The sequence below is a fragment of the Salvelinus fontinalis genome, chromosome 31 (genome assembly GCF_029448725.1).
Source record: "Salvelinus fontinalis isolate EN_2023a chromosome 31, ASM2944872v1, whole genome shotgun sequence".
NCBI lineage: Eukaryota > Metazoa > Chordata > Actinopteri > Salmoniformes > Salmonidae > Salvelinus > Salvelinus fontinalis.
The window spans coordinates 20138425-20146906 of record NC_074695.1 but is presented as its reverse complement, the minus strand read 5'-3'; the positions used below and the strand labels follow the sequence as shown (position 1 = coordinate 20146906).

At 38.9% G+C, this 8482-nt stretch overlaps 1 pseudogene; it reads right to left on the bottom strand.

The window, feature by feature from the left end:
* Positions 1-4536: 4536 nt before the first annotated feature.
* LOC129829825 (probable N-acetyltransferase CML5) lies at positions 4537-7769 on the bottom strand (annotated as a pseudogene).
* Between the last annotated feature and the right edge of the window lie 713 nt (positions 7770-8482).

The following is an 8482-nucleotide window of genomic DNA, read 5'->3' as shown; positions in this document are numbered from 1 at the left end:
CAACCAACATATTCCAATAATCAACATATTCCAACAACCAACATATTCCAATAATCAACATATTCCAACAACCAACATATTCCAATAAGCAACATATTCCAACAACCAACATATTCCAATAATCAACATATTCCAGCAACCAACATATTCCAATAATCAACATATTCCAGCAACCAACATATTCCAACAACCAACATATTCCAATAATCAACATATTCCAACAATCAACATATTCCAGCAACCAACATATTCTAACAACTAACATATTCCAATACAATGTTTATTTTGATTAAAGATTGATTAAAGAAATGACTCATATAGAAATGATTAATCAATTAATAGTTATCATAGATTATATATATTATATCTAGCAATGTTTCTTTGCAGCTATATTGAATAAAGACGAGACCTACAACTTTTCTTCACTGTAATATAGTTTCACTGCATGAAGCACAGTAACAGTGTCTCTGTTCTAGACTATATGTTTAATAATTAATGAAAAGATAAACAACGTGATCAACTCCACCTTATATAAACTTAAATTGGCTGCTGGATCCTCGTATATAATCCAAAGAACATAAATAGGACAGAACTCCGGTAAATAAACGTAAATTTACATTTTTATTGCCGCACAAACATTTGGGGTATGAGCCCTTCTTCACTGTGCAAGGCAATGGTAATCAATGTCACAACAACAAGACCACACAGGTGGGAATAATTATAAATTCACAGTCAGTATTGGCCCAATCAAGAGAACCCAGCATTCTTTGCATTAATAATTCATGCACAGAATCCAGTTAGTGGGATATCCCTTGTTTAATATATTTTACCTGTTTAGGCCTCTCTTTCTCTCCACAGTTTTTTCTGGTTTCTAATGTTTGTCTGTTAGAGAAAAACATATCTATCATTCTTGAACCATGCAGGGAATGGCCAAATTGTCAAATTATTCAGAAAAAGAAAGTGCAAATCCTGCATAACGTCAGCTCCTTAAAATGTGCAGAATTGGCTATTGCTGGATGAGCTATCCATTTACTTTGGTACTTGGCATGCTTTTATTACTCAGGGGTGATGTGGTATTTAGAGTAATTGGCCAGGTGCTATCCTCACTAGTCAAGTTTAACTGCAGAAGCCAATAGGAACTTTCAGAGGTGCAGAGAAGAACTGGGAAGTGATTATGTGAGAGTTGTGGTGATCGGATGAAGATGATGTATGATCTAACAAATAAGACTTCCTAGTTCCAAAACAACTGCAAAACACAGCCTCCTACAAACATGATCAATTAGTCTCTATCATCTACTACTGCTCAATATACATAAAATACACACAAACAGTGGAAAAGAGATTATGAAGAACCAGGAATGTGTTTGGATGTTGTTTATGTTTGCTTTTCAGATTACTATGAAAATAACAATATTTTCAAAGCCATCCAAGTGAGTTGGGAATAATTTTTGGTTTGAAACCTGGATTATACCTTGATTCTATAAGGAAAATGGTGCAGATTCATTTACACATGGGAAAACAGATCAGATCCAACCCACAAAACTGCCTCGAATTTAAAAATGTTTTTTTCAGCTCGTTCTTTAGTAAAAGTCTTACTTTGTCATTGATGTGTTTTAAAGTAGTGTGTAACCTACTTCACGGTACAAACAGAAAGACTCAAAACGCTGTGACTATGTAATGAAACCAAGAAAAACCAGTGCACCTAACCTAAGATCTGGTGTTTGGAAGGTGTTTAAATGTAAACCCAATGTTAGTGTTATGATACACAGAAAGGGTTTTTAAACACTGAAACACCCAATGTGGATTTTCAATCTGAATACTGGTGTTTTTAAGAGAGTGTCGTGAAAACACTTTGAGGTTTCAGTGCATGTACTGTACCAGCAGCATCAAAACACAAAAACGTTTTTCAGACTGTGTCTCTCATACGATCAAGAAAGGCTAATTATTTATAACCTATTGATAGATGATAAGGGCCTATGGATATTTTTTTTTGTGCAATTCCACCTTCATTATTTCAATGCTTTATTTAAACAGATTAGAAACAGGAGGAGAGAGAGGACTGAAAGTGGGACAGGGGGAAGCGGGAATTGAATCCCCAACTTCTGGGGCAGTAAGACGGTACATTTCAACAACATATACTTAATAAAAATGAATGCAAGTTGTTTCAATGATTTGTTAATTTCATTTGTACATTTAAGAATTGATCCAACCTAATATGTTGCTCAAAATGTGCATTTTATGTGCAAAACCAAAGAAAGAGAAAATGTAGTGATTATGTCACACCCTGATCTGCTTCACCTGTCTTTGTGATTGTCTCCACCCCCCTCCAGGTGTCGCCCATCTTCCCCATTATCCCCTGTGTATTTATACCTGTGTTCTCTCTTTGTCTGTTGCCAGTTCATCTTGTTTGTCAAGTCAACCAGCGCTTTTAGTCTCAGCTCCTGCTTTTCCCCAGTCTCTCTTTTTCTCACCCTCCTGGTTTTGACCCTTGCCTGTCCTGTCTCTGAGCACGCCTGACTACTCTGCCTGCCCCTGAGCCTGCCAGCCATCCTGTACCTTTTCCCCACCTCTGGATTATCGACCTCTGCCTGACCTGACCCTGTGCCTGCCTGCCATCCTGTACCTTTGCCCCACTACTCTGGTTATCAACCCTGCCTGCCTTGACCTGTCGTTTGCCTGCCCTGTTGCCGTAATAAAAATTGTTACTCCGACACAGTCTGCATCTTGGTCTTACCTTCAAATCTGATAGATTAAACTAATTGGAAGTCTGGTTTTAATCTTGCACTTCCTACTGCATCTTGCCACATGGCTCTGTCTTTAGAGGATGATGGGTAAAATGTGTTGTTGACTTTATGATTATTCGACACAACGTTTTATGCACGTAAAAAAATAATTCAATATTAGTATTAAGCTGCTTTCCATGAGGTGTAATGGATCACGATTAACAGATATCAAAACCGTTAGGTAAAATGACGTTCAATGATGAGACAAGCCATTCCCACATTTCCAACTTTTAATTTTAGAGGAAAATACAGTATCCTCCAATGATTTCAGTAAAACCTGTAGTTGCCATGCTCAACAATTGGTTAAAATTTAAAATTTGTTAAAATGGTAAATGATCAGATCAATGTTTTAAACATAAAAATACTACTGAAGAAGGTATCTAATTCTGCACTAGACAGGAGGTGAAACACCATAATAGTGTTTAGAAGCTTTAGAGAGAAGAAACAGCACCCAAAAGGGAAGGATCCAATTTTTCATGAAACAGACCTCGGAAAACCAATATAGTGTTTTCAACCTTTTCCGGTAGTGTTCCCAGTCCCTGGCAAGGTGTTGCACAACACTTAATAAATGGTGTTACAAGACACCATGTAGTGTTTCAAAACATCTCAGGATGATGTGTTTCAATACCCCAGCAAAGTTAAGGTTTCGTCTCATCCGTGTTGGTGGCAGCTTAGTTGCCACTAGTTTTGGTGTTACAAAACATTTCACTTTAAGTGTTCCTTCAGGTGGTGGAAATAGTACTAGTATGACAATGACCCTAATCTATTTAACATATTTACTCCTCCTAGAAATTACATTTTACATTTAAATTGTAGTAATTTAGCAGACACTCTTACCCAGAGCAACTTACAACTAGTGCATTCATCTTAAGATAGCTAGGTGAGACTACCACATATCACTGTCATAGTAAGAGTATTTTTCCTCAAAGAAATTATCAGCAAAGTCAGTGCCAGTAGAAAAAAACATGTTTTTGGGCCATGAAATATCAACTTCCAATAATATACATTTAATAATCTTAGGAGCTATTGATAATAAATCAAGTCTTCTTGTTTCTCAAACCTTACTGCTGTGTATTTCCCACTGAGGCATTCATGATGCTATGTCATTCAACTTTTCAGCTACAACTGAATATCATTTATACCCTAATTACAAGTAAAAACACACAGTGAGTTTTGCTTTCATCGCTTTTACCTTTATGGACTGCACAAGCTGTTACTTTACTTACTGGCTTCCACACAGCAGGTTTTCAAGCCATAATATCCAATTGATTTGTCAGTGAATGTTTGTGCATGAGAAGCATGTGCATGAGAAGCAAGCCAAATCATTACCCGAGGCTAACTGTAATAGTGAATGGATGACAACAGACTTGGCTGTATTAAGGTTCAGCTTCCTCTGGCTACAACAACACCTGCCAGCTGGCCAGAAGCCTAATCCTCTCTGACAACCATGGGACAACGAGTGATTGATGTCCACAATGCATCTGATAGTGTGTGTGTGTGTGTGTGCATCTCAGTGCCAAGCTGCACCTTACATATACTTTAAAAAAAAAACTGATTTAAGCCACACCTAGACATCTCACCTGGTGATGTTCAAACTTATTTCCAGCAAAGGGTTGCACTGTCAAATTGAAAAAGATAGTGCTTTCAACCTAACGTTAATAAACACTCAGTTATAAATTGATTATGTTGGCTATTATAATCACTCAAGTTGAAAATGATTGAATGACCTTCATGATAAGCCTATTGTCGTGTATGTGTGGTAATGTCTATAATCTCAGTCTGCGTTGTATACAATACCCTTACATGGCGTGTAAGTAACTGAACACTGCACTCTTTATCCTGTCTTGTGCCTCTCACATTCAGCTGTTTTCTGGCTTGAATTGTAAACCTCCCAACATTCTCTTACTATTAAGTCTGCATGATACTAAATGAACATCTGAGTGATTGTTAGATGTACTTCTCCCTACGCATCACTTGGATGTTGACCATCTTGGAGAACTAGCTGTTAGCATGGGTGTAACTGTGGCAGGAGGTTTGCATGAAGCCTATTTTGCTGTGGAGGGCGTAGGCTACTGTCTGAGGCAAACTGGTCTCCAGTACAACATGAAAGAAGCCACGGTCCTTGCAGAACTCCATAACCTTCTGAGCCAGTTGGGTGCTATGGCCTTTTTTTGCGGCACTCAAACGATACAATCAAATGGGGTACCTCGCTGTAACTCTCTCTTGTCTTGGCCTATCTCGTCGACTTCTCCAAATGGCCCTCCGTTCCAGCCATCTCCCCTTTCGTCCCCTCTCCTCCTCCCTACCACCACCACCACCCCAGCCACCTTGGACTTGCCGTTTACCTCTGCCTCCGCCATCCAGATGCTGTTGTCTGAGTTGTCCAGGAAGCCGGCCTGGATGTCGGCCATGTTTGTGGTCATCCTTCTCAGCCTGTAGCTCTCGTATATTTCATAGCAGCAGTAGTAGATAAGACCAGCCCATGCTCCTCCAAAGAGCAATGGCATGAAATAGGAAATTCCGCCCAGCACGTAGCCTGCCATGGAAATGCTTAGAGTCATACCGATTTGATCCGGGTGGCTCATGGCCTTGAAGAAAGCTGGGTAGACATGTTCCAGAATCCCATTGTGAAAGAGTAAGATGATGGCGTCTTTATCCTTGGCATGGTACTCCCGGATCGAACCCTGAACTGTGAGAAAGAGAAAGGGGAGGGTTCAACTCAATGCTAATTATCTGCCAGGTTTGGCTATGAGAAATACTGCTGGATTTATTTCACAATGGGCTCACATAACAGTGGGTGAAATAAAGCCGTTTTATAGAAAAAGTCCCTTTCAGCTTGGATTGATACAATAGAAACCAGGCAATTACATAATATATAAAGTGGCATATGAAATGTATATTGCCAAAAGTGACATTATGAATCATACTTTATGTATAATGATGACTATAAGAAACAACAATGAGATGCTACAAACATTGACAAATTAAAACAATCCAAACTATCACTTTGGTCAACGTAGATAAGTTTTCCAGACAACAGATCCTGCTGAAAAAACATACAATACCAGTCAAAAGTTTGGACACAACTACTTATTCAAGGTTTTTTCTTTATTTATACTATTTTTGACATTGTAGAATAATAGTGAAGACATAAAACTATGAAATAACACATGGAATTATGTAATAAGCAAAAAAGTGTTAAACAAATTCAAATATAATTTAGATTTTAAAACTTCAGGCTGCAGGGTGAATATTGAAAAAACTGGAAAATATGCGCACATTTTCAAACGGCCTCTTAAGAAATTTTTGATATTCCAATATGCATATATTTACTATTATTGGATAGAAAACAGTCTATAGTTTCTAAAAACGTTTGAATTATTGCTCTAAGTTGAACAGAACTATTTTTACAGCCCATTTCCTATCCAGAATTGAGATTTCCAAAATGCGATGTCTCTCTTTAAGACCTTGTCTATAAAAGGCCATTACACTTAGGACCGTAGAAACACGTCACACGCCTTCATCTGGGTGTAATGCGGAAGTGAGAATTGAAAGGAGTCGAATATCTCGTCCATGTACTGAATACCACACCTTCTTGTGAGACCTGCGCAGTTAAAAAAAAATTCCGGGCGCGAGGCAGAATTTAGACTCGGCTCCTGGAAGAAGCTCGATAACGGTGAATATGATCTCTTGCTACGATATTATTTGATACATGTCACAAAATCATCCTAAAGTATGTTTTTTCAATATACTTTAATTATATTATTGCAATTTATTCTCGACTTTAGACGTGATGTTTTGGAAGAATTTTTTGAAGACAGAAAGATTAGCGCCGCACAGCCGTGGTGCTTGCTAACCAAAGAGGGAAATATTTCGTTCTGGAACCCAACTAAAGACTGTACTGGACATTGGACCCCGTTACAACATTCTGATGGAATATCAACAAAGATAAGGACCCAATTTGGGATGCTTTTCATATATCTGTCGAACTGTTCTATGCTAACTGTGCTAACTGTGCTACGCTAGCGCTTGACTAGAATCAATGCTGCTGTATGCTAGCTTATGTTGTTAGCTAATATAACGATATATTGTGTTTTCGCTGTAAAACACTTCAAAAATCGGAAATATTGGCTCTATTCACACGATATCTGTCTTTCATTAGCTATCCACCATATGTTTTTCTGAAATGTTTTATGAGGTGTAATTAGTAGTTGACGTTGGTGTCTGTATTTTCTCTGGCTACTCCCGTCTGATTTCAGACTGTAGCTATGCTGTAGCATTTATGGTAGCATCAATGTAAAACTGATTTATAGCTAAAATATGCACATTTTATGAACAAAACATAGATTTATTGTGTAACATGTTATATGACTGTCATCTGAGGTAGTTTTTTCTGGGTTCTTTAGGTTGGTTTTAGGTTATTTCGGTTGGCTTGTGCATGCTACTTGAATCATAATTCATACATCATAATCATAATCATACGTGTCTGTCCACTTTTGTATTTGGTGGTGAGCTAACATAAATATATGTGGTGTTTTCTCTGTAAAACATTTAAAAATCGGACATGTTGGCTGGATTGACAAGATGTTTATCTTTCAAATGCTGTATTGGACTTGTTAATGTGTGAAAGTTAAATATTTTAAAAAAAATAGATTTTGAATTTCGCGCCCTGCAGCTGTTGTCATTTTCGTTCCGACATCGGGTTTGCAGCCCAAACAGGTTAAGTAGTGGTTTCTTTACAGCAATTAAACCATGAAGGCCTGATTCACGCAGTCTTCGCTGAACAGTTGATGTTGAGATGTGTCTGTTACTTGAACTCTGTGAAGCATTTATTTGGCCTCTAATTTCTGAGGCTGGTAACTCTAACTTATCCTCTGCAGCAGAGGTAACGCTGGGTCTTCCTTTGCTGTGTGTCACGTCTGCCCCTGCTCCTCCCCTCTGGCATACGACATCGCCAGAGTACTAACCACAGGTTCTGGGATTCATCATTACGCACTCCTGGCACTCATCATTACACACACCTGTGAATCATTATCATTCTCATCTGGACTCCATTACCTTCATAATTTCCTATATGTCACTCTCCCAGGTTCACTCACCAGTTGGTATTGTTCTTGTGTGTCGGCGTTCAGCCTTATGTTAGTGTCGTGTTCTTGGTTTTGTTGTTTTATTAAAACGTTGCACCTGTTTCTGACTCACTGCCCCATCATTACAGAATACAAACTCAAAATATGGAAGCAGCAGGACAACCGGACATCTCCCAGATGATCTTTGTACAAGGCGACCTCCTTCTTCAACACCATGATCAGCTGGCTCAACTGGGGACGGCCATGGAAGAGGTTCTCCGCAGTCTACAGCGTCTCAACAGTGGAGGATATTCTAGAGCCAGTCTACCCAGCGAATCAGCACACCAGCCCACTCAGCAACCCGCTCAAGTCAGTGATGCTCGTCTATCCTTCCCAGAGAAATATTATGGGACACCATCCAAATGCTGTGGCTTCCTCCTTCAGTGCTCCCTCTATTTCACACATCAGATGGGACCTCCCACCACTCAGAGGTCTAAGGTTGCTACGGTTATTTCTTTGCTGACTGAGCGGGCATTAGAATGGGCTACGGCCATCTGGGAGAGAGGAGAGGAGGAGCTTGAGTCTTATGAGGGTTTTTTGGCTCTGTTTAAATGTATTTTCAATCATCCCGCG